General features: G+C 38.2%; 1 long non-coding RNA gene across 1 annotated transcript in view; it reads right to left on the bottom strand.

The window, feature by feature from the left end:
- LOC145720287 (uncharacterized) overlaps positions 1-25,905 on the bottom strand; it is a 35,733-nt gene extending 9,828 nt beyond the window's left edge. Inside the window, exons 1-2 of the long non-coding RNA XR_014143207.1 lie at positions 25,165-25,905; positions 20,884-20,958 (exon numbers count right to left, since the gene is read on the bottom strand). This is a non-coding gene — a long non-coding RNA (uncharacterized LOC145720287). The remainder of the gene's footprint in view (positions 1-20,883; positions 20,959-25,164) is intronic.
- Between the last annotated feature and the right edge of the window lie 1,416 nt (positions 25,906-27,321).

Below are 27,321 nucleotides of genomic sequence, written 5' to 3'. Positions count from 1 at the left end.
AGAGCATGAGCAAGAGGGGAGAAGCAGAGAGAGAGAAGTAGGCTCCCCACTGAGCAGGGAGCCTGATGTGGGGCTTGATCCCAGGGCCCTGAGATCATGACCTAAGCCGAAGGCAGATGCTTAACCGACTGAGCCACCCAGGTGCCCCTGTTGATGTCTTTTAATATGTGCTGTTTAATATGTTACCCCAGCCATACATGTGGCTTTAAATTTTAAATTTTTAAGTTAATTAAAATTAAAATTTTAAAAACCCTTTCCTCAGCTCCCATGTGGTTGGTGGCTACTACATTGAATAGCCCAGATATAGAACATTTCTATCATTGAAGAAAGTTCTGTTGGACAGCATTGTTCTAGAGCCTCCCTCTCACACCTCCCTAGTGTTTGATTTATCTTCTCTTTCTAAGGAGATACCTGCAATGGGGTGACAATAACTCTATCAATTGTCTTTCTTTCAGTGCCTACTTTGTGCCAAGCAGTGTGGTAAGAGAGTACTTTATATATATTTATATATATGAAAGTATATATGTATATATAAATGTATATTACATTATTTATATAAGCACTATATATATGTGTATATATATAGTCTTATTTATTCCTTATAGGATTAAACCATGAGCCAGCTCAGGGAGGCCATTTTATAACATCACTGTAATAAACCAGAAATTTGATGCCATCGACTCAGGTTTCCATACTCAACTCTTTAATCAACAGGCAAAATGTAAATTGGTCCCAATCCCATCAGATCATGGAGAACGCTAGTGCAAATAAAAGACAATTCATGCCTGTGTGGATCTACGTCTTTTCAGAATCTGCAGGGCTTACAAGTTCAAGTACCATGGGGCATGAACCTGAGAACTAGACAGCCAGGGGACATTCAAAACTGGAACCAAACAATACATGGGTATAGCATTCTTTACTGAAAAAGATCAATTCATCCTTTATCATCTAAATTATAGAGCTTACAATATGTCCCCCCAGAAATAGTCTGCTTTTGAGATTTATATACACTAATGTGAGCACACAAAGGCAAGAACAAGACGAGAGATGTTTTGCAAGTAACAAAGACCTTTAAAATGTATTTTGAGTGATACTTAATAAATATATCCATGTAAATTAGCCGAATGCTTGGTAGCTGAGAGTAACTGACAGGGTTTTAAGTGATGGAAAAGCTGCAGAGTGAAAGGCAATTCCAAATAACTCACTGTAAGAAATCCCTTGTTTTGAACATTGAAAAACAGTGAACATTTCATTTTTTCAATAGCAAATCAGTTTCTCTTCACTCCCACTAACAATTAGTAAACAAATATGTAACGAATATTGGCTTGAAGCAAAGTCACCAAATTCATACCTGTGATGCCCTCATGTCTTGGCTTAGCACCAGAGCTAAATATGCTTATTGCCATTTTACAGATGGGAAAACTGAGGCTCAAAGAAGTTAAGTACCGTATTTCCTGAGTAATAAGTGGTGGAGCCAAAATTGAAACCCGAGTCTCATCAACTCAAGAATTCTGTACTGACTCCCTCCCAAGGTGGAATCAACTCTGACCCATTTTTTTCGATTTTTGTGGTTAAATTCTGAATGAAACTGGAATAATAGAACATCATTTTTAAAAACCAAAATAATACTAGGGCACCTGGGTGGCTCAGTTGATTGCGCATCTGCCTTCAGCTCAGGTCATGATCCTGGGGTCCTGGGATTGAGCTCTGTGTCGGGCTTCCTGCTCAGTGGGGAGCCTGCTTCTCCCTCTCTCTCTGCCTGCCGCTCCCCCTGCTTGTGCTCTCTCTCTCTGTCAAATAAATAAATAAAATCTTTTAAAAACAACAACAACAACAACAACAACAAAATAATACTTGAAGGAAGCATCCAGGGCATTTTCGACACAAGATCAGCTTAGCTTTTGATTCAGAATATTTTTTTACCAAATTTATTTTGAAGATGATGCTTCAACCCATGGGAAATATCTGGAACTATTTTCTTTATTTAAAAGTCTACATATATTTTCATTTTATGTACTTCAATAAAGTTCTTCATCCACTCAAAAACCTAAAGCAGGGATCAGCAAACTTTTTCTGTAAAAGGCCAGTTAGTAAATATTTTAGGCTTTGAGGCGCATATGGTCTCTGTCACAACTCATATCTGCCATTGCAGCGTGAAAGCAGCTCTAGAAAATACACAAACAAATTAGCCTGGCTGTGTTCCAACAAAACTTTGCGCACTCTGGAATTTAAATTTTGATATATAATTTTTTATGCCATGAAATATTCTTCTTCTTTTGATTTTCTTGAACTACTTGTGAATATAAAAACTACTCTTAGCTCATGGGCTATGTAAAAATACACAGTAAGCTGGATTTGGCTTCTGGTTCATGGTTTGCCAACCTCTCATCCAAAACATGAAATCAAAGCCTAGAGAAATGAAGAAACTTGTTTAAGAATAGAGAAGAACCGAGGACTGTGCTATAGGTTTTCTGCTTACTCAGCTTAATGGGTTGTATCTTATCATAAAGAAATAAAAATGATGAAGGCCACTAGAAGATAATTTAATTCTATGTGAGGAAGGGCCACGTTAAGACCATTAGCCAAGACTGCTCTACATTTTTAATAAAAGCAAAGTCAGAATGTTTGCCATTATTACTCCACATGCCTTATCTATAATGGCAAAAACACAATACACTCTTTCTATTAGTAACATTTCCTTCCCTCTGCCAAAAAACTGTATACTCTTATTAAATGTAAACTGCAAATATTATGCTGAAGGGCAACAGGGGGAGGAAATAGGTTAAAATTTTAAACTACAGTATTTGTACTCCCAATCTGGAGTTAGTGGATTTAAAGGAAACTTAAATCTTTTCCATTAATAGATAATTTATCTATAATCCCTATATAATTAATATATCATTACTTTGAAGATTTGCTTATTGGGCTCTTCTCTTACATTGCTCAATATTTATTGAGGGTTTACTACATACTAGAGACTAGTCGAAGATCTGAGCATATTGTAATATACAAATTCTCTTATATCCTCTTTCAGAGGAATGTACAATATAAGGTTCTTCACACTGACAAATTTTAGCGAAAGTCCACTACCATCATGTTCTTTATATGACAATCAACAAAATGAGTAAAAAACACTAATAAGTTACCTGATTAGTTCATTTTTTATTATAATGTGTTTTGAAACATAAGGAACCACTTTTTTTGTTCATCCATAATAAGCAACTCCTCACTGGTTAGTTTTATCACGAGATTATAGTAATTTAATCACATATTCAGGCTGCACTTCTAATTCTAGTTCTCTTGCTGTTTCCACCAAATCTGCAGTTACGTCCTCCACTGAAGTCTTGAACTCCTCGAAGTCATCCATGAGGGTTGGAATCAACTTCTTCCAAATTCCTGTTAACGTTGATATTTAGACTCCTCCCAAGAATCACAAATGCTCTTAATGGCATCTAGTATGGTGAATCCTTTCTAGGAGGTTTTCAAATTTACTTTGTGTAGATCCATCAGAGGACTCACCATTTAAGGCTTCTATAGCCTTACAAAATGTATTTTTAAGTAATAAGACTTGAAAGTCAAAATGACTCCTTGATCCGTTGCAGAACGGATGTTGTGTTAGCAGGCATGAACACAACATTCATCTCGTCAATCTCCATCAGAGCTCTTGGCTGACCAGGTACACTGTCAGTGAGCAGTCATATTTTGAAAGGAATTTTTTTTTTTGAGCAGTCAGCCTCAATGGTGGGCTTAAAATATTCGGTAAACCATGCTGTAAATGGATGTTCTGTCGTCTAGGCTTTTTTGTTCCATTTATAGAGCACAGACAGAGTAGACATAAACTACTTCGTAAGGACCCTAGCATTTTCAGAATGGTAAATGAGCATTGGCTTCAACTTCAGATGACCAGCTGGATTAGCTCTTAACAAGAGAGTCAGCCTGTCCTTTGAAGCTTTGAAGACAAGCTTTGACTTCTCCTCTCTAGCTATGAAAGTCCTAGATAGCATCTTCTTCCAATAGAAGTCTGTTTAGTCTACACTGAAAATCTGTTGTTCAGTGCAGCTACCTTCATCCATTATCTTAGCTAGGTCTCCTAGATAACTTGCTGTAGCTTCTACATCAGCACTTGCTGACTCACCTTGCCCTTTTATGTTACAGATTCTGTCTTAAATCTCACGAACCAACCTCTGGTAGCTTCAGATTTCCTTCTGCAACTTCCTCACCTCTCTTGGCCTTCACAGAATCAAAGAGAATTAGGGCCCTGCTCTGGATTAGGGGAATGTTGTGGCTGGTTTGATCTTCTACCCAGACCACTAAAATTTTCTCCATATTAGCAATAAGTCTGTTTCACTTTTTTATCATTTGTGTGTTCACTGGGGTAATGCTGTTATTTTCCCTCAAGAAATTTTCGTTTGTGTTCACAACTTGACTAACTGTAGGCACAAGAGGTCTACCTTTCAGCCCAACTCGGCTTTCAACTTGCCTTCCCCACTAAGCTGAATCATTTCTGGCTTTTGAGTTAAAGTAAGAGACACCTGACTCCTCCTTTCACTTGAACACTTAGAGGCCATTGTAGGGTTAGTAACTGGCCTAATTTCAATATTGTTGTGTCTCAGGAAATAGGGAGGCCTGAGGAGAGGGAGAGAAACAAGGGAATGGCCAGTTGGTGGAGCAGTCAAAACACACACAACATTTATCAATTATGTTCGCCATCTTCTACGGGTGCAGTTCATGGTGCTCCAAAACAATTCCAATGGTAACATCAAAGATCACTGATCACAGGTCGCCATAATAAATACCGTAACAATGAGAAAGTTTGGAACGTGACACAGAGACCGAAAGTGAACAAATGCTGTTGGGAAAATGGCACCGATAGACTTGCTTGATGCAGGGTTGCCACAAACTTTCAGTTTGGAAAAAACACAGTATCTGTGAAGCACAGTAATGGAAAGGGCAATAAAATGAGGTATGCCTGTAGTAGAAATTTAAAAAAGATTCTGCAACAATCTATCTGCTCGGCTTTTTAATACCCTCAAAGAACTTCGCACCAACTCTCTTTCTCTCCCACCTCTGTCATTTCTTCCCACAATTTCTATGTCGAAGAGGTTGAGTCAATCTGAGCTCGGCAAAATATGGGGCCTTGAACAAGAACACAACCAGTTGAAACAGAGGAATTATCGAGGTTAAAACCCCGATTAAAACCCATTCTTCTATTTTTAAGAATCCTCCATTACCCATTAAACATTTAAATAAACCATTCATCAGAAAGGTAGCCCCAGCTGTACGGCAAACCCTGTTAGTCACACACAGTATTTGTTTAAAGTGAGTGAAAACAAGGGAACTTTTTTCCCCTTTTCACTCTCACAATACAAACATAAAAAACTAGAAATACCAGATGGACCTGGAGGTGATGAATGCACAGCAAGCTGAACTTTTAACCTACATTATCACTTTATATGTGCGAGAAACAGCTACCATTGAAATGTAATGATTTAACCACTGGGTTAGAGGGTTGACCGCTTCTTGAATAAATTACCACTTTGTCTTTCCACTTTGTCAGTTTCCCATCTCCTGGTCCAACCACAGACATGACATTGTTCATAAAACTCATGTCTTTATCAGTGTGTTTTTTCTACTTCTGACTTATGGTTTTGGGTAGCTGTACTACTTGTATACTTTTCCCAAAGCATTTCGTGGCAAGTGGAGGGATAAATGGAGTGGTGGCGGTAGCGGTGGGAGGGACCCCATTCACCGTGTCCTGGCTCATCCAACAGCGGTGGGAGGGACCCCATTCACCATGTCCTGGCTCATCCAACAGCGGTGGGAGGGACCCCATTCACCATGTCCTGGCTCATCCAACAGCGGTGGGAGGGACCCCATTCACCATGTCCTGGCTCATCCAACAATAGCAGGACTTACCTCAAAGTGAAAATCTGAATGATCCAGGGCTGGCCGAGGGCCACTCTTCGAGTTCAAATCCAGTTTGGGCAGACCCCGAGAAGCTGTGTTTTCATGTCAGTTTTCAAGTTGGCTACAGGTTGGCACAAGGAATTCTCTCGTCAAGATCAGCTTCTGGACTGGAGCTAACCAGGACCTGACATGCTACTGGATACTGAAGCTGGCGTAGTTCCGTCCAAACCCTGGGAACGAAGAGATGGGGCACGTTCAGTGATGACACATGGGCAGCCCCCTCCTCAGAACACATTTCAAGTCCCACTGCACCTAAGCCTACGCTTGCTGGCTTCTTCATTTTTTGTACCACTGATCTCTTTACTTGTCCGAAAGTAATAACTTTAAATAAATAAAATAAAATATATATGATTTTAAAGTAAATTACATTGAAATACTGTTAGCATAAAAAAATTTTTTTTTTAGAAAGTCATGTATGTGCTTCCCTTTTAATGCATTAAATAACAAGCTCTGGGCTCTAATAACTACATAAATTTGAAGTAGCTTAAACAATATTTCTAAGATATCTGCAACAATCATAATGGGATATGAACATCTCTGTGATTTCTTTTAGTAAAAAGGTCACAGGTATTGTTAATACTTGTGTGATGTACTTACTGCCTGCATTCATTATTGAAGGAAACGCTAACTTTCATTTAGAGGTTAGTGAAAACAAAAATTTAATTTTTTCATCCAAGATCACCCTGAATTCTATCGGTGGACCTCAGACTAACAATCCCTGAAAAGTTCGAAAACAAACAAACACCCAACTAACAGAGTTAAAGACCCAGCTGCTGCCTCATAAAAAAAATTTCCAAGTTGGGGATGCTCCTTCTTTTCCAACCATTTTATTTGCGAATCCCAGTCCTAGTTCCTGGTGAAAGATTATCCCTGTGCATTTTGTCTTCCAGTGCATTGCTGTGGGCGCTGGTGTTTCGGAGCACTAGAAAGCACCATCAGAGTAGATCCCTTTCTAAAAGAGACCTGCCACACAAAGACAATTATTCAGATGATTTACTGCAAAATCTCCCTGAAAATTTAGGAAAAATAGGACACTTATCTTACTGATTAACCTCATAAATTATTCTGTTTTTCAGCTCCTTTAATTGTGGGAAAATACCTCAGTTAAAAGCTCTTTGTACCCCAGTCAAATACTCTTTTGATGAATCTATAATTAGAAGTCAACAGATGATGTTCTACAAAAGCCTAGCTTAGAGGTAATTAAGATTAGGCGAAAGGAAAAGTCCTGAGGATTACAACTGGAGTCATCTTCAATATCAGTTTTCTTTTTAAATTTATCTTATTAGCAGAAATGAAACAAAGTGTGGTCAAGACAACTGTTATTTTTTTTAAGATTTTTTTTTGCGAGAGAGAGAGCACGTGCAGGGGGGAGGAGCAGAGGGAGAGGGAGAAGGCAGACTCTCCACTTAGCAGGGAGCCCGATGTGATGTGGGGCTAGGGCTCTACCCCAGGACGCCAAGATCATAACCTGAGCCAAAGGCAGACGCTTAACTGACTGAGCCACCCAGGTGCCCCAAGACAATTGCTATTATTCCCAGATATAGTAGCAGCATTAGCAACAATAACAATATCAATTAAGTCACTATCCTCGTACAGTGAGAATATTACCACAAAGGTTAGTGAGAGGGACTTTTAAGTCCTAAACTTGGGCAGTGAATTTTTTCGGGGGGGGAACATCAAGGTAAGTTCAAAAGTCTCAAATAATGGATCAGGAAACAATTTCATTCGTATTCCTGATTTAAAAAGAGACACTAAAATATACTAGTCAAAAGAAATAGTTATATAAAAGTATAATGTGTAAGTACTTTTATAAATGATCAGTACAGTTAGTGTTGGTAACAGAATGACCTTTATATATGAGTGCATAATGCTGCAAAGAATGTGTAAATGATTTTAATAGTTTTCAAGGACATACTGCTTAGGTAAACAAAGAGAGTACTGTGATTTATTCTAAAGCAAAGCACAAATTCAGAAAGTTAGCTCATATCAAAAAAATGCTTTCACAATAATTATCACCCATATAAATAAAGCTTTATTTTTTTTTTAAGGTACTAATGTAAATTGGGGCCTTGTTCTTTGAAAATAATATCTTGCTTAATTTGAAAAGTTAAAGAAATTATAAAAAGTTGTGCTTGATAAACCTTGACATTTAGACTGGGGCAATCTGAATTCTAGCTATAGCTGCCCAGAATCATAAGCAAACAAGTTACCAGATATCTACAAGGTTCCTGACAAACCAAACCATTGAGAAACTGCTTATTTAATAAGTAATTTGTTAGTTAAGTGCAAAACTGTTGATTTCATTTAAAATTGTGACAAAATAAGCTTTACAAATTGTATTTTGCTTTTTAGTATTATTCTGCACACTTGTTTGCTTTCACTTTATTGAAAAGCCAATGAATTTCCCTGAAAACAATAGCAGAAAAGAATTTGGTATGAAAGCCACAAATCATAAATAAAATGTGAAATTAATTCAACAGATTCAACACAAATCCTTATAAAAACCCTATCTGGTTTCTTTCTTGAAATTGATAGGTTTATCCTAAAACTCCCTTGTAAACTCAGAGTACCTAGAATAGCTAAAACAATCTTGAAAAAAGATAAACAAAATTGGAGGACTCACATTTCTCAATTTCAAAACTTACTACAAAGCAGCAGTATTCAAAATTGTGTGGTACTCGCCTAAGATATACATGTAAATCAATGGAATATAACTAAGAGTCCAAAAATAAACTCATGTATCTATGGTCAATTGGTTTTTGGCAAGGTCATCAAGACCAGAAAGGACAGTATTTTTAAACAAACAGTGCTAGGACAACTGGGTATCTATATTCAAAAGAATGAAATTGGACTCCTACCTCAAAACCTATATAATAATTAGCACAAATAGATCAAAGACCTAAATGTAAGAGCTAAAACTATAAAACTCTTAGAAGAATATAAAGGAGAAAAATGTGTGACCTTGGATTAGGTAAATTTCTTAGATATGACACCAAAAGCACAAGCAACAGAAGAAAAAAAGATAAATTAGACTTCATAAAAAATTTATATATACATCATCAAAAGCAAAACATTTAGTGATGCAAAGGACACTATCAAGGGAGTGAAAAGACAACCCACAAAATGGAAGAAAATATTTTCAAATCATGTATCTAGTAAGGGACTTGTATCTGGAATACATAAAGAAAACAATAGTAAGAAAGAAAAAAAAAACAATTTAAAAATGGGAAATGGATCTGGACTTTCTCCAAAGGATATTTTTCCAAAGAAATATACAGATGGCTAATAAGCACATGAAAAGATGCTCAACATCATTAATCATTAGGGAAATGCAAATTAAAGTCACAATGAGATGCCACTTCACACCCACTAGGAATGGCTAGACTAAAAATAAAGAAAAATAAAACAAACAAAAACAGAAAACAACAGTGTTGATGAGGTGTAGAGAAATTGGAACCATACACTGCTGGTGGGAATGTAGGATGGTGCAGCCACTGTGGAAAATAGTCTGGCAGCCCCTGGAAAAGCTAACCATTATAGTTACCATTTGACCCATCAATGCACTCACTTTTAGGTATATGCCCCAGAGAAATGAAAACATATGTCCACACAAAAATGTATATATCAATGTTCATGGCAGCGTTATTCATAACAGCCAAAAAATAGAAACAACCCAACTATCCACTGACTAATGAACGGATAAAGCAAATGTGATTTATCAGTACAATGCAATATTATTTGCCCAGAAAAAGGAATAAAGTACTGATGACGTATGCTACAGCATGGATAAACCTTGAAAACATTATGGCAGGTGAAAGAAGATAATCACAAAAGATCACATAGTATATGGTTCCGTTTATGTGAAATGTCCATAATAGGCAATTCTACAGAGACAGAAAGTAGATTTGTGGTTGTGTAGAGCTGCAAGAGATGGAGAGTCTGTAGGGGTTATAGGTGAAAAATACAGAGGTTTTTGGAGGGAGGTGATGAAAATATTCCAAAATTGATTATGGTAAAAATTGTACAACTTTGTGAATAAACCAAAAGCCATGAATTGTGTATTTTAAATGGGTGAACTATACGGTAGGTGAATTACATATCAATAGAACAGATACAAAAAAACCATGACTCAAATGACCCATTATCTTGATATCAGACAGATTATTAGGTTCCTATGAAAAAGATCCAAGGTCCATTTATTCATCCATTCACAGGCATAGAATAAGAAAGAGGAGGAGGAGCAGGTTTGTGGTCAAAATCAGTTTGGGACACGTTGAGTTTAAAAAACCAGCGGAATACAATCCAATAAGAGAAGCCCAGCAGGCAATCAGAGATATAAATCCTAATGTCAGGGGAGGAATTTATATTGAAGTTATAGATCTGGGGGCCATTTGCATATGCTTATAATAGTCAAATTATGAGTATGTAGAAAATGTGTAAGGCAGGAATTTTTTTTGGTAATTGTAAAATACATGTAACATAAAATTTACCATTTTAAAAAAATGGACTGTTTAGTGGTGTTAAGTATATTCACGTTGTTGTGCAACCAATCTCCAGAACTTTGTCATCTTGCAACACTGAATCTCTCTATCCATTAAACAACTGCTCCCCATTTCCACTTCTCCCCAATTCTTGGAAACCACCATTCTACTTTCTGTTTCTGTGAATTTGACTAATTGTAGATATCTCATATGAACATTTGTCTTTTTATGACTGACTTATTTCACTTGGCGTAATGTCTTCAAGGTTTATCCACACTGTAGCATGTGTCAGAATTTCCTGCCTTTTTAATTATATATAATATTGCATTGCATATATATATATACCACATTTTGTTTATCCATTCATCTGTTGAGGGACTCTTGGGTTGCTTCCACCTCTTGGCTATGGTGAATAATACTATTATGAACATAGATGTACAAATATGTTTGCAATCCTTTTGGTATACACCCTGAAGTGAAATTGCTGAATCATATGGTATTTCCATTTTTAATTTTTTAAGAAACTGGCATACTGCTTTCCATAGCAACTATACCACTCTGAATTCCCACCAATGGTGCACAAGAGTTCCAATTTTGCTATATCCTTGCTCACACTTGTTATTTTCTGCTTTTTTTTTTTATAGTAACCATCCTAATGGAGTTGAGGTGATATTTCATTGTGGTTTTAATTTGCATTTTCTTGATAATTAGTGATGTTGAGCATTTTTTTATATGCGTTGACCATTTTTATATCTTCTCTGGAGAAATATCTGTCCAAGTGGTTTGTCCATTTTTAATGGAAGTATTTGTTTTTGTTGTTGGTGTCATTGAGGAATTCTCAATTTAGGGTACATGGACCACTTTAAACAGTCATGAAGACCCTCATACTAAAATTGTATGTGTATGTGGGTTGGTTTTCCTCAGAGATTCTCTAGCTCTGATCAGATTTGTTTTCCACAGAGAAAGTAGCCTCTTTTCTCCTGGACTGTGTAAATAATGCATCTAGGAAAAAAAAATCCCAAAGAATGAAAGTATCATTCCAAGTCCTTTGTTTGTTTATTGTTTTATTTATATCTTCTGTCACACAGAGACTGGCATTGTATCTTTCCTTTTAGAGTTTTGCAGTTTTTCAGCCATGGTTAGAAAAGATGATATACCCTCAGCCTTTTGACTGAACACATACTAATCTAGATCTCTTTGTGTAATATCTTTATTGAGTTACATTTTTATGTTTAAGTTTTTAATCCTGGAATTTATTTTATATTAGTGTAAAGTGGGGGGTCTTTTAAATTTTTTGCCTAGATAGATGACAACTGTTTTAATTTCTTTTTCTGCCAAAATGTATAAGGCAATGTAAAGAATATTGGTGCTGGTAGCCATCCTATTTTTTATTGAAATGGCTTTTGTGATTTGCCATTGCATATTTGCTTGCTGGACTTTGTTAGTCTTAAGGTTATTTAAGTAGTTTCCTTCTATTCTTATTTTTCTAAGAGATTTTATCAAGAATGGCTGCTGAATTCCAACAAATAAGTTTTTAGCATTTATCAAAATGCTTATATTTTTCTCCTTTATTGATGCAATAGATTATATAATAGATTATATAGTAATGAATCGTTCTTGTATTTCAAACAAATTCTGTTTGGTCATAATGTATTATCTTTTGCTATGTGGATTTTGTTTGTTAATATTTTATTTTGAGTTTTTGAATTTATATTTATAAGTGAGATTGCTCTGTAGTTTTCTTTATGTTGTTATACTACATTTTCCAGGTTTTGGTATTAAAGTTTGCTGTTTTATACAACGAATTAGGAGACTTTCATCTGGAATGGTAAATAACCTTGTAATTATCTCTTCTTTTAAAGTCAGATAAACTTAGCTGGGAAGCCATCCATATGGTTTTCGTGACTTTTTTTGATAAATTTTTTTTTATCACCTTTTCAATTTCTTCTCTAATGATTGATCTGTTCACATTTTCTACTTCTTTGGGGGGTCAATTTTACTTACTGTGTTTTTTTTTTAATCAGGAAATCATATCATTTCCTCTAAATTTTCAAATTGCTGACAAAGAATTGCAGGAAGTAATCCCTAACTATTCCTTTAATCTCTCCTATATGTGGGCATTATGACTTATTTCTCCTTCTTCATTTTGCCTCTTCTGCTCCTTGCGTGTGTGTGAGAAGGGCGAGGTATCGATTTCCCTGATCTTGTCAAAGAACTAGATTTTAGATTTAAGATACTTAGTTCCTTTAATGTAAATTTTTTTCTCTAATGATGGTTAAGTCTGTGTTAAACTTTTGTTATTTTCATTCTTATAAATAAATTTTAAATTTTGTAAATTTATTTACATAATCTTATATCCTTGCATGATGTTCTTCATCTTGTTTGGTACTTTCAACTTAATTTCACTTGTCTGATATTAATATCACCAACTCGAATTTCTTTATCTTTGCATACGTTTTCTTTGCTACTTTGTGTAGGCACGTTCCTTGTACCTATCATACAGCTGAATTTTACTTTTTTTAACCAAATCTGGCAGTTTCTGTTTTTTAATGGGTACATTTCAGTTCCTCACATCTAATGTTCTTATCTTATTCTCTATTGATCAATTTATTTTTTTAAGATAGATTTATTTATTTATTTATTTGAGAGAGAGAGATAGCAAAAGAAAGCAGGAGGGGGGCGGTGGAGGGAGAGGGAGAAGGAGAAGCAGGCTCCCCGCTGAGCAAGGAGTCTCATGCAGGACTCAATCCCAGGACTCTGGGATCATGACCTGAGCTGAAGGCAGACACTTCACCAACTGAGCTACCCAGGCGCCCCTCTATTAATCAATTTAATTTAGATTTTGGTTTCCTCTTTTTCTTTTTCTCTATTTTTCTCATTTCAACAACTAAATATATGTTCTGTTTCCCCCTTTGTTAATTTGGAGTGTCTTCTGTATTTCTTCCTGTTCCATTAATGGCTACTTCCCTTTCCCTGCCCTCTGTATCAGAATATATGTCAGTAGTATTATCTAAATAAGTCACCCCACTGAGATGCAGTATATTCCCCACCATGATGTTCTAATCTAATCTAAGCTAAGCTAAGATCTTTAGGATCTTACCTATTTCATGGAATGGTTGGAGGCCAAAATGGGAAAGCTGTGAAAGCACTTTGTAGACTGTGAAATGCTGTACAAACACCAGGGGGAGACAAGGTTATTTATCATTCCAGATGAAAGAAGAAGAAGGAGAAGAAGAAGGAGGAGAAGAAGGAGGAGGAGAAGAAGAAGGAGGAGAAGGAGGAGAAGAAGGAGGAGGAGAAGAAGAAGGAGGAGAAGGAGGAGAAGAAGGAGGAGGAGAAGAAGGAGAAGAAGGAGAAGAAGGAGAAGAAGAAGAAGGAGGAGGAGGAGGAGAAGAAGGAGGAGGAGGAGGAGAAGAAGGAGAAGGAGGAGAAGAAGAAGAAGGAGGAGAAGGAGAAGAAGAAGAAAGAAGAAGAAGAAGGAGGAGAAGAAGGAGAAGAAGGAGGAGAAGGAGAAGAAGAAGAAAGAAGAAGAAGAAGAAGGAGGAGAAGGAGGAGAAGAAGGAGAAGAAGGAGGAGAAGGAGAAGAAAAGGAAGAAGAAAAAGCCGCCGCCAGCACGTTTTGGCTTTTTGACAGTGTTGTCTCCTGTCTGCATTGGCTAAGACGTTCCTGGCGTTACATGGACTCAAGCCTGGATGGACACGCTACCAGCATGGCCATACAGGAATAGGAGAGCCACATGTAAAATATTAAAATGTTCTAGTAGCCACATTTTTAAAAGCTAAAAAGAAATATGAAATTAATCTTTAAATGTATTTTATTTAACCTAATATATTTATAATATTATTATTTCAACATGCCATCAGTATGAAATTTTTAACGAGATATTCTACCTCTTGTTTGCCTACTAAGTCTTCAAAATCCAATGTGTATTTGATATTTTATACATATCTTAATTTGGACTGGCCACAGTTCAAGTGCTCAATAGGATAGCAGTGCTCTTTGGAGATGTTGGTACATTCAGAACAGTCCGAGGTTCTCCCACCCCTCCCCCTTGATGGAAATCACCAGTCAGCCATGGCATTCTTTTTAAATGAGTCCTGGTGTGGTCTCCCAATTCTTGTTACTAGAGCCTGGCAGATGGGCCCTCTATGAGGGCTGACATCCTGGCAGAAGGTAAGCCCCAGGAGAAGGTCAGTTTTATGAGGGCAGGGCTTTGGTCTGTTTTATTCACTGCTATATCCCAACACCTACAGCAGTGCCTGGAACATAATGAGCATTGGATATCCACTTACTCAATGAATTATATCAGTTTGCCATCCCAGCTGAAGAGCTAGTAAACACAGCTTATTTCTAATAACTATTATTATCTAAGAAAAATTTTAAATTAAGCCTAAACATTTTTTTTTTTTAAGATTTTATTTATTTATTTGACAGAGACAGACACAGCGAGAGAGGGAACACAAGCAGGGGGAGTGGGAGAGGGAGAAGCAGGCTTCCCGCTGAGCGGGTAGGCAGATGCGGGACTTGATCCCAGGACCCTGGGATCATGACCTGAGCCGAAGGCAGATGCTTAACGACTGAGCCACCAAGGCGCCCCCAGCCTAAACATTTTCAAAACTTATGAATTAAAAGAAAATCTTAAATCAGTTTTAAAATTATGGGGTGCCTAGGTGGCTCAGATGGTTAAACATCTGCCTTTGGCTCAGGTCATGATCTCTGGGTCCTGGAATAGAGCTTGGGCTCCCGGCTCAGCAGGGAGTCTGCTTCTCCCTGTCCCTCAGCCCCTCCCCCCCCACTTGTGCGCTCCCTCACTCTCTCTCTCTGTCTCTCTCAAATGAATAAATAAAATCTTTAAAAAAATAAAAAATAAAAGGAGCCAATCACTCTCTTGTTTCAAACTCTTAGTGCTACTACTGAATATGAACTTTAACCTTTAAAGATTTTTTAACAGGCATTACACTATGACAACAAAAAAAAGAAATCAACCCATGACTGTATTTATTACCATGCCTATAACCACATTTTTTGCTAAATATTACTGTAGTTTTATATAATAAATCTAAATATTTTACCAAGTTCTGTATAATTTCAGCCTGTTTCATAATTTCCCGAAGGACAGGATCAGATGAGTAGGTGCATTCATAACAATTGGTCACATTTCAGAGTGAAGTCATCGCCTTTTGGATTTTTTTTAAAAAGCCCTAATAGAACTTTAATAATTAAGATCATTATCATGATTATGATAATAACTATTCTTTGTTGAATGCTTATTATATTCTAAGAATGATGCTAAGGGTTTTGTGTACAGTATTTCATTAAAGCCTTAAAGTAATGCTAATAGTCACTTGCTTAAAGTCATCTAACCAATACATGATATAGCCAGGATAAAACGCTGGTCTGCCTGACTCCTGAGTCTGGAATCTTGTCCATTCAGTTAGTCCGCCCTCCCCAGTTTTTTTTTATTGAGAATACTTAAACCCCCACAAAATTACGTGATTTATCCAAGATCATATGGCTCATAAGCAGCAGAGTCATTACTAAAATCCATGTCTCCTGTTCTTAGGGCCAGATTCTCTCCTTTATACAGCACAGTCTGTCCATAAGCAAAGCATGGGGCATATAATTTATTCAATGCGTATCTTTTAAATCACTGAAATTAAAACTTGATCTTCACATGAAGAAAACCAGTGATTTTTTAGTCTATTTTGCCATTAACAGCAACATAATATGTTTAGCAGCTATGGTGGGGATTGGGAAAGCAGGATCAAGGCACTAAGTAGGGTACATAATCATCGATTCTGGTCCCAAACTAAGAAGTGAACCATTAACTGTGAAAGTGGTCAGTGATTAAAAATGTTACTAGCAGAGGAACTCCACAGACAACCACAGAAAACCTTGGTTGCAGCTAAGAAGCATGAAATATGATTGAAAGGGGAGAAAGTGGTCCTGGGTTCACAGAGTGGAAACAGTCTCTCCAGATTCCTCCTGAGGGTTCTTCCCACACCTTCTACCTACATCTTTGAATCTCCACCACCTGGATGGCTAGGGGCCAGAGGCTGGGGGAATGTTCCAGCCCTGGCTGTTTTCAGGGCTGACCTGAGAATGGTCAGCTCTAGAAAGCAGCAGGTGCCTTGTCAATCTCCATAAGCCCCAGGAGAACATAGAACAATGGCCTTCTCAGTCTGGCAGTCCTGGCGGCTCTCCTCAAGGCCACCTCCCTTCCATTTAAGTCCCTTTTTATTGAAGCCAGTTGAATGCTGTCTTATCCGCATTAAGGGGGCTTGGGCTGCTCCTGGCTACAATTAGATTTTTATGCCACCTGGGCATAGAAGCTCACTTCATTTCCAATGGGCCGCCATTCCGGTAGAGTTTTTACTTTGAAGTTCACAATTAATGTTGGGTCAGCAAACTGCGAGATGAAAGGGAGACAGCGACGCTGGTACATAACAGTAAAATACTAGTTGGGTTACACAGAAAGACCAGTGCAAGAGACTTGGTGACTGATCATCCACTGGGGGAGATCTGCCCACCAGTGTCTCAGCTTAAACAACTGAAATTGTTCCTATAACTCCCCTTGCTGGCCAAAATGAAGAGTGACCCAAGGAAAAAAAAAATCTGCATACTTCCTGCTCTCTCTGGTACCTCTCCCTCTTACTGCATATCCAAATACCTCAAGGTTAGAAGAATAAAATAGTAAGAAAAAAATCTAGTGTGAAGGGACTAAAATCGATAGCTTTATTTGCTATGTTTTTGATGGATCAGCTATTCAAGTGGAAAATGCAATGAGATAATTACTTTGATGAAAAAGAAAGTGTCCTCCCCAGTATGAACTCTGCATGCCATTCACCTTCACTTATCTCGGAAGAAAGAACGTAAGTTACGTGGGCAAGGTTTATACCCACAGCAGCACGGAATCTAGCTATTTCACAGCCATGACGCCCAGCTAATCTCAGGGTAGTGTGTGAAAAGGAATTGTATTTGTTAAATCTGGCACTACTCACGAAGATCGCAAATACAAGCGTACCATCAATTCGGTTATCTTACTGAAATGCCATTTTTCATTCAGGAAGAAAATTCTCACAACTTATACCTATTAAGAAGTTAAACATTTATTTATTTATTTTAAAGATTTTATTTATTTATTTGAGAGAGGGAACACAAGCAGGGGGAGCGGGAGAGGGAGAAGCAGGCTTCCCGCGGAACAGGTAGCGGGGCTCAATCCCAGAACCCCGGGATCATGACCTGAGGGGAAGGCTGACCCTTCACGGACTGAGCCACCCAGGTGCCCACACCTGCACACATTGATTCCACCGTAGACCAACAGTCTCCAACCTCGACTGGTCCCTTAGTACAGCCTGATAGTCATTCGGTATTTCCCTGGGTGGTTCTCTCTGCCATGCTTCACAGAATTCAACCTCTCTTCACGTTCCTCCAACTCTGACACAGCATACAATCCTCCTTTCTACCCGACAGACAAGACAGTGCACTCCTTCACTACCCTGGCCAGTGGTGTGCTGGTAAATGCCTAATAACCGACTCTCTGGAGACCTGCGGGGTGAGGAAGTTCTGATTTGTAGTTTGTCAGTTTCCATGGTATAAATATTCCCACCCTGGCTGAATTCAAGCTTATAATGTATATTATCCAGTTCTCAAAATTTCTGAAAATTTAACAATTGGCTCCCATGAGCTAGTAGGAACTGGCTCCAGCACACACTGCACGAAACCCAGAAACTTAAATGGGTCCAGAACATCTTCTCCTCCTTCCCCCTCTGTTACAAAGGAAGAGATGTCTCTCTTACTCTCCCACCTAAAGTGAAAGACTCCCTCCTGTCTTCTAGAAGTATCTTTTTCCATCTATTAAAATCCGTTTCTCTTGCATCTTCAGCGTCCCCCTCTTCGTTGGCTAATTTTTTGTCTCTTTGTCATTTAATTACCTAATTCTCTCCCACCCTTTTTGTTTATTTTAAGAAAACTCCATTTGATTCCACATTTCTGTCCAGCTATGTCACAGACTCATTTCTTCAAAGAATTGTTTCCACTGTCTTATCTTCAGATCACTCACCTACTTACTGGAATCTGGGTTTCCACTGAAATCTCGAAGTTCCTTGTTACTGGATTCAACAGAGAATTCTCAGTCCTTATTCTACTGATTTGTCTTCAGCATTTGACCCATTTGACCACTTCCTCTCCTTGGTTTCTGGGACACAATGGTTCTCTGATTCTTCTCCTTCCTCTTGGCTCTGGTGTCCTATGCAGGCTCCTTCCTTCTGTCCTGTGCTTACTTGTTGGTGCTCCTCATGAGCTTAACCTGAGATCCCTTCTCTTTTCATTCCACTTTCCCAGGACCTCATCCTTCCAGCTTTCAATTACCATCTCTAGGTTGATGATGACTCACTGGTGCATGGCTCCAGGCTAGTCCTTCTCCTGACCTTTAGATATGTACTACCCACCAGGCATATTCATTTGGATATCTTCAGAGGCACCTCAAACTTAACATTTCTAAAGTTGAAATCTCTCCAAATCTCCTCCCCTTCTGTGCTCTCAGCTCAGTGAATGAGTCCAAGTTGCTCAGGCCAGAAACCTTGTAATAATCCTTGAATCCCTCTAATATCTCATTCCCATTAATCACAAAGTCCTGCTGATTCAACTTCAGAATATCTCTTTCATCTCTCTACCTCTCATCGTCCACAAGGTTACCAGCCTGGTTGAGTCACATTATTTCTCTACCAAGATTATCCCTCCTAACTGGTCTCCCTGTCTCCAGTCTTGCCTCATCCTCATCATTCCCCATTCTGCAGTGATCTCTCAAAAACAAATCAGATCATGTCACTTGCCTCCTTAAAAACTTTTGATGGTTCTCCATTGTTTCTGGGACAGAGACCAAACTCTAATATGATCTATGAGCCTCTGTGTGGTCTGACCCCCATTTCCGAGCCTCTCCTTTCTTCCCACCTTGTTCCCATTGATCTAAATTCTTTTCAGGTCCTAAATATGTCATGTGCTGTTTCATCTCTTTGAATATACTGTTTATTTTGTCGGGAATACCATAATTTACTTCCTGCTGCTTCCCATCCCTCTTCCTCTGACTCTTACTCATTCTTACAAGTTACTTCCTGCGTTAAGTGCCACTGACCTGGCTTCTCTTCACTTCTGCAACCATTGCATTTAACCATTGCATTTAACACAATGATTGTTTTGCTGTCTTGTCTCCTTCATAGATGCTAATCCCCCCAAGGACAGGAACCATGTCTATGCTCTTCACCACCATATCCCCATTGATTTTAGCCAAGAAACCCCATGTCCATTAGTATCACTCCACATCTCACCCACCCTCAGTTCCTGGCAACTGCTAATCTACTTTCTGTCTCTATGAGGGGGAATTCATCCCCCTCAGCAAGTTGATGGTGAGAAATATCAGCCTGGACCTACTAACTTTTAAAATAAGAATGTTAAGTTAATGATTCATGGCAAATTATTAAACCCTCTTGTGCCTCATTTTGCTTAACTTTGAAAGGATGCCTACTCATTCAAGAACAAAGCCCATAGGATGATCTGCAGTGTTTAATAGACTGCCAATACATCACTTGACTTCCTATAAAATTTTGTATTCCTCAATTTCTTATCTCTTGTTTTGGTCAATTCACAGAATTTTCAATTTTGTGAGTGTTGGTTTCTGTTGCTAGAAGCAAAGCTTCTCATTATGCTTTGAAGACCCTCCCATTCTGCCATGGCTGGCTCCTCAGATCCCTGCTTGTGCTTAGTGTCCTCTCTGCTCTCTAAACGGGAGTTTCTTCCAATCTGATCCCAAGGAATTTGGGTTAACATTTTAAAACTTGTCTTACATACAATGTTGTATCGCTCTCATTCAAATCCGATCTTTCAATTAAGACTTTTTAAGGTTTTTAGTTTTTATTTTCAGAAATACGTAATGAAAAATAATAGTGAAAAAATCATAGATATAAAAAATAATAATAGATATCATTTTAAGGGAAAAATACATCTACCATCTCCAAGAACCCCATGGCTCCTTGTGAATTGTAACTGAAGAGAAAGGCTGATTCATCCATCTGTTCCCCAAGGATCATATATAACATTAATCGAAGACTATGACGTACCAGGAACAATGCTAAAACCTTTATTTACATTACTTTATTTAAACGCAGGGCAACCCAACAAAATAGGAAATATTGCTACCGCCCTTTTACAGGTAAGCAAACTAAAACTGAGAGATTAAATGACTCACCCAAGGTCAGACAGCCAGTAGCTGAAGATGAGGACCTTGGTTGGTCTCTGACCAACTATTAAGATGATTATCCCTCTTATTTCCTTCTCTACACAATGCTAGATGCACATAGCTAAATTGTGTCTTATTTTCATTTTTGTAATAATTTCAATTACTGGGATTTAGATGCCTGGCACATAGTAGGGACTTACTAAATATCCATGGAATGAATTGATGTGTTTTCTCCTTTTTGGAACTCTAGGGTACTTACTTCCTAAAGTCAGGACCTGCAAAATAGAAGAGTCCTAGGGAACATTCAGCATGTTAACAAAAAAATTAATCAGAAATGTCCCTGTCTTGAGAGTAAGAAGTGCAAACATAATAACAAATCTCCTTTGTATATGACATTAAATTCAGTAACTTTTTCATAGCATTTGTTTAATCTTTATCAGCAGATATTCCATTTCCAACAGGTAAGAGAAGTTTGGATAAGCTTACACAGTATCCTATATTTTCAGAAAAATAGCTAAATTTAAGATGTTCTGTTCAAATGATGTAGAAAGAAATAATGAGCAAGCTTAGAACTATTTCCTTATTCAGTAGCTGATATTGGAATGTTTATTTGAAGCAGAGTAATGTCAAGGTATCAGTTCATCAGACCTCCTGAATACCTTTCCTCTACATAAATTTCAATTTGAAAGAATTTTAACAATAGTATAAACCGCATGCCCAGAGAAATGGAACAGACAGCAGAACAGAACAAAGAGGCAAAGATCAAGCACGTTTGCCAAACAGTAGGTCCCTGTGTTTGAAACAAGGTGAGGGCTTTGCAGCAATTTCATCTGAGAAGTTTTCTGTAAACCAGAGTTTGAAGTCCAAAGCACAAAACTCATTTTAGAGATGAAGTCACTGTTAAATTACTGGGGTTAAACGTATCACAGTTACGGATTCTCTATAATTAACATTGCTTATTTTCCAGAATCATACTTTATATTAATTCTCTATTAAATTCAAGTTGCTGAGAAAAAAAATTGACAATGATAAAAAGAAAAGTACATTCTCCTAAAGGAGAGTTGTTGTTGTTGTTTTTTAATTAGTCAAAAACTAGAGTTGGGGAGATTTTGCACAGAAATTGAAATATAAGTTATTTTTAGTTTTTAATAAAATGTGGAAGATTGGCTGTGGGGCACTGGTGGCTCCTGAAATATTTATTTCATGTGTCAAATGCCCTTTCAGTAACTGTACCTTTCATGATCAAAAGAAAGCCTCTTCCAGCAACTACAGGTGAGAACATTTTGACGTGGCACATATACAAAAATCACATGGGGCATTGCAATTGTTTTTTGGAGAGAGTGGTGCCCAATCTTTTCTCACTCTCATTCTGGTTGAAATTTAAAATGTTTTGTTATCAGAAGGTTTTTCCACTTGAGATTGAGAGCAGGTTGACAAGGCTGTGGAAGCAAGTCCGCCCTGCTAGGGGATGATCACTCTGTGTTTTCTTGCATCATGAAAGTTGGTGAGCGTGTCTTTCCTCGGATTCTCTGAAATGCTTTTTGGTGACACTCATTTGTTTTTGGCTTGAAAACATACTGTGGTTGTGCTTTTCAAATTGGGTACCAATGTAAGCTTTGTGATGGCAGAGATTCTCTTGTTATAGCCCCAATGTCTAGAATACTGTCTAGTATGGTGCTCGATTAATAATTATTGAATAAAAGGGAAGAGGAAGAAGGAGGAGGGAGGGAAAGAGAAGGGGGGGGACAAAGAAGAAGAGAAGGAAGTGGAAGGGAAAAGAGTAAGAGGGAAGGTAAGGAGGAAAGTAAAAAAGAAGCAGAAGTAGAAGAACTAGTAGGGGAAAGGGAATGAATGATACTACATCACAAAGAATATATATATGGTGGAGGATGTAAAGCTAAAGGACAAACATAGAGATATTTGGGGAGGATCAACTGTACAAAGAAGTGAGATGGGGAGGAGAATATTATATTAAAATAAATACAGATAGATATGTGACAGAGGAAGATGCAAATTTTGCATTAGGCAATAAACGTATTCCCTGCCTTCACAGACTCATAGAATCTCAAGTCGGGAAGGGATCAAAGAAGTCGTTTTGTCACATCAGCCATATCTGATGCTTTACTCTAAGGTTGGCCAATTTTTTCTGAAGAGGATAAGAAATTTTAGGCTTTGAAGGGCATAGTCTCTATCACAACTGCTCCATTATGTCATTTTAGCAGGAATGGACCATACACATACACAATATGTTTTAAAAAAATGTGTATGGGGCACCTGGGTGGATCAGTCATTAAGCCTCTACCTTTGGCTTGGGTCATGCTTGGGTCCTGCTCAGCAGGAAGCCTGCTTCTCCCTCTCCCACTCCCCCTGCTTGTGTTCCCTCTCTCACTGTGTCTCTCTCTGTCAGATAAATAAATAAAATCTTGGGCGCCTGGGTGGCTCAGTTGGTTAAGCAACTGCCTTCGGCTCAGGTCATGATCCCAGGGTCCTGGGATTGAGTCCCGCATCGGGCTCTCTGCTCCTTGGGAGCCTGTTTCTCCCTCTGCCTCTCTCTCTCTGTCTCTCATGAATGAATAAATAAAATCTTTAAAATAAATAAATAAATAAATAAATAAATAAAATCTTTACCAAAAAAAATGTGCATGGCTGTGTGCCAATAAAATTTTATTTTAAAAAACAGGTGGTGGGACAGATTTGGCCCGTAAGCTGTAGTTGTTGACCATACCTGCATATATTCTACAATATTCAGACAATGCTTATAACCTCTGTCTATATCAGCGTGACAGGGAACACAATTTCTTTTCAGGGAAAAACTATTCCATTTTTGTATAACTGTGGCTATAGAAAGACATTCTTTATATTGAGTAAAAAAAAAATCTGCTTTGGTGTTATTATGGACTGAATGTTTGTTTCTCCCCAAAAATTGTATATTGAAGTCTAATCTCCAGTGTGATGGTATTTGGAGGAGAGACCATCTGGAGAGACCTAGGTCATGAGGGTGGAGCCCTCATGAATGGAATTAGTGCCTGTGTAAGAAGAGGACAGGGAGGGTGCCTGGGTGGCTCAGTTGGTTGAGCGACTGCCTTTGGCTCAGGTCATGATCCTGGAGTCCCGGGATCGAGTCCCGCATCGGGCTCCCTGCTCCGCGGGGAGTCTGCTTCTCCCTCTGACCCTCCCCCCTCTCATGTGCTCTCTCTCTCTCTCTCTCAAGCTTACTGTTACACAAGCAATCAGCAGTCTGCAACCCAGATGAGGGCTTTCACCAGAACCAGACCATGCTGGGCCTTCCAGCCTCCAGACTGTGGGAAGGAAATTTCTAAGCCACCCAGTCCCTGGTACTTTGTTAGAGCTGCCTGAACTAAGAAATACTATCTTCGTGTTTGTTTGTTTGTTGTTGTTTAAGACACTCTAACCTAATGATTTAGTACATGATGCTTTTTTTTTTTTTTTTGACAGCTTCTGCTTCTAGTCAATATGAGTAACAAGGATCTGATTTACTCTCCCACCTGAAATAACTAAAAAACTGAACAAAATGTAGGAGACAGGAGTATTCAAGATACTGACACTAGGGAACCAAGGACAGTGATCTCTGAGACATGGGAAACAAGATAAGACTCCAGTTGCCTCCAGCTTACTGCCTAGAGTAAATTTCAGGAACTCCACGAACTGGGAGCCCAAGTGGAGCCCGGCCATCTCTCTGAGTTGAGGAGATGGAGTTGCAAGTCCAAGGGAGCCAAGGTCAACAGCATGCACACAGCAGAGCAGAGGATCAGAGAGACAAATCTGGAGATGTGCAGAGGGGCCCTTTTAATATTCAGCTGCGTGCTGCTCAGTGAATGTGTGTGAGGAAGTCACACAAGGCCAGGGAAAGAACCACCTGAAAAGATTATAGGAAAGAGTAAACAGTTCTTGGAACTCACCAAAGGCCAAGAGATAGTCCCTGCTTCTAACAGCCAGAGTGGAAAACTTCAGAATTCACAGATACTCTTTAGAATACTAAGACTCACTTGCCTCAGTAATGGGGGGGAATTATTCCTAGGCCAAATGCTCTTTTGGTCCTGGATAAATGAACTTTAAAGTTAGATCTGAGGGGCACCTGGGTGGCTCAGTTGGTTAAGTGCCTGCCTTCAGCTCAGGTCATGATCTCAGGGCCCTGGGATTGAGCCCCGCATGGCATCGGACTACCTGCTCAGCAGGGAGCCTGCTTCTCTCTCTCCCTCTTCTGCTCCCCCCTGCTTGTGCTCTCTCTCTCTCAAATGAGTAAGTAAATTCTTAAAAAAAAAAAAGTTAGATCTGAAGGGATCTGTTTTCAATATGATTCTCCCTCTACATACACACCTATGATAAAATTTAATTTATAAATTAAGCACAGTAAGAGATTAACAACAACAATAATAAAACAGGACAATTATAAAAATGTACTGTAATAAAAGTTATTTGAATGTGGTCTCTTTTTCAAAATATCTTATTGAACTACTCACCTTTCTTGTGATGACATGAGATGATAAAATGCCTACGTGATGGGATAAAGCAAGATGAGTGACTTAGGCACTATGATGTAGTAGTAGGCTACTATTGACCTTCTGACAATATATCAGGAGCGTCATCTGCTTCTGGACCTTGGCTGACAGAAAGAGAAACAATGGAAAAGGGGAGAGTACTGTAAATAGATGGTGAGATACCCAGCCATAGATTGTCCTTGCATTCTGACAGCATTCAATCCAGAATGAACCCTGCTTCCTTGGGCCCTACCACAAATCACCCAACCACAGCCCCAATCCTATAATAGGTCCTTTCTAACACCCTCTTAAGGAGAGGCCCTTCTTCCCACGGTGTGCATTCTCCCTCACTGCAATGAGTGATAAATCCAGCTCCTTCAACTGTTGATGTGTTCTTGGTGGCTTTTGCTGGAGGGCTTTGCCAATTCACATATATTTAATGTAATCTTCATAACAAGAGCATAAGGCTGAATTTATAGATGATCTTAAGGCTTCTAGAGGTTAATTTAATTCCGACTTACAGGAAGAAAGAGGCAAATCAGGGATTTGAACACAGGCTCTTTGAATATTCCTTTACCTTGAACGACAGAAGACAGGGAGCAAGATAAAAAAGAAAATAAAGATGTTCAAAAAGAGACAAAAGATTTTTTTTTTCCTCATGCTATTTAGCTGTCACTTTCATGGAGCAACATCTCCATCTTGTGATATTTTATAATGCAGGTTTTTAATTAATTGGATTTTACAACTATAGTCAATGATTCAAATGCAACCAAGATTTAAGAGAATACATTTTGCTACCATTTGCTCCATAGGCAAAATAAAATTAAGCCATTCGATTAAAAACCACAACTAATGAGATAAGAAATGTTTTTCATTGTCATCTGTGGTACTTTTTTTTTTTTTCCTGTGAGATGACCCCATTATATGCTTTCACTTCAAAATAATGTCCTTTAGATGGCTGAAGATCACACAGAGTAGATTGGCTACCTCTACATGAAGAAACTTTTGGGTTACTGAGGGATTAGGGTGGGAAACTTTTCACTGAATATTCTTTTGTATTTTGTATTAAATTTAAAACCATGTAAATATATCACCAGTTCAAAACATAAGTTAAAAATTTGAAAGGTCAAAAATAAGATATACAGATATACCCCTTTACTTTTTTAAAGATAAGTAGTATCTGCAACCAAGGTACTGCAGAAAATAAAATGAATTATCTGGCTTTTCATTCATTAGTTGTAACTCAGATTCCTTAAATATGAGAATGTAGCAGCAGGAAAGAAATAAACTAGGAAGAAGACCTCAATTAAAAAATGATAAGGAGAGGCACCTGGGTGGCTCAGTCAGATAAGCATCTGACTCTTGGTCTCAGCTCAGGTCTTGATCTCAGGATTGTAAGTTCAAGCCTCATGTTGGGGTCCACTCTGGAAAAAAATGATAAGGACACAGATAGAAGAGGGGAAGAGAAACAGTTCATGCTGGAGCATGTGAGTATAGTAATGAGTATATTCCTAAATAATTATACTATCTGAATTTTAAGAAAACCTTTTCTAAGTCACTTTAAAGAGTATAATTGAAATTTTAAGACAAAATAGCATTGGCATATGGAGCAAGTATTGTACTGACATACTTATACTAAAATTTATTTGTTGGGGGGCACCTGGGTGGCTCAGTTGGTTAAGCATCCGACTCTTGATTTCAGCTAGGATCATGATCTCAGGGTCTGAGATCAAACCTCGAGTCAGGCTCTGTGCTCAGTGGGGAGTCTGCTGGAGATTCTTTCTCTCCCTCTCCCTCTGCCCTCCCCCTAGCTAGCACTCTCTCTCTCTCTAAAACAAACAAATAAATCTTTTTAAAAAATAATTTAACTAAACATCCTATATATTATCTGGCAACCCTAACTGTGCATCCATTAAAAAAAAAAATCATAGACAACTCACCAATTTACCAGCAGATGGCTCCCTGAATCTAGTTTAGAAGAAGATAGTATACTCAAACCTAGTGAGGAGTCCTTATTGTCTCAGTTTTTGTTGTTTTGAGTATTTGATTGTCTGGTGTGATTGTGGGGGAGTGGGAAGTTTTTATTAGTTATATAAAAGCATAAAATAACCTTTTTCACCATTTCATATGACTCTTCAT

The sequence above is a fragment of the Leptonychotes weddellii genome, chromosome 2, assembly GCF_054177405.1.
Source record: "Leptonychotes weddellii isolate Sample4059 chromosome 2, ASM5417740v2, whole genome shotgun sequence".
In the NCBI taxonomy this organism is placed as follows: domain Eukaryota; kingdom Metazoa; phylum Chordata; class Mammalia; order Carnivora; family Phocidae; genus Leptonychotes; species Leptonychotes weddellii.
The sequence above is the reverse complement of the archived record's forward strand: the minus strand, read 5'-3'. Positions and strand labels throughout refer to the sequence as shown.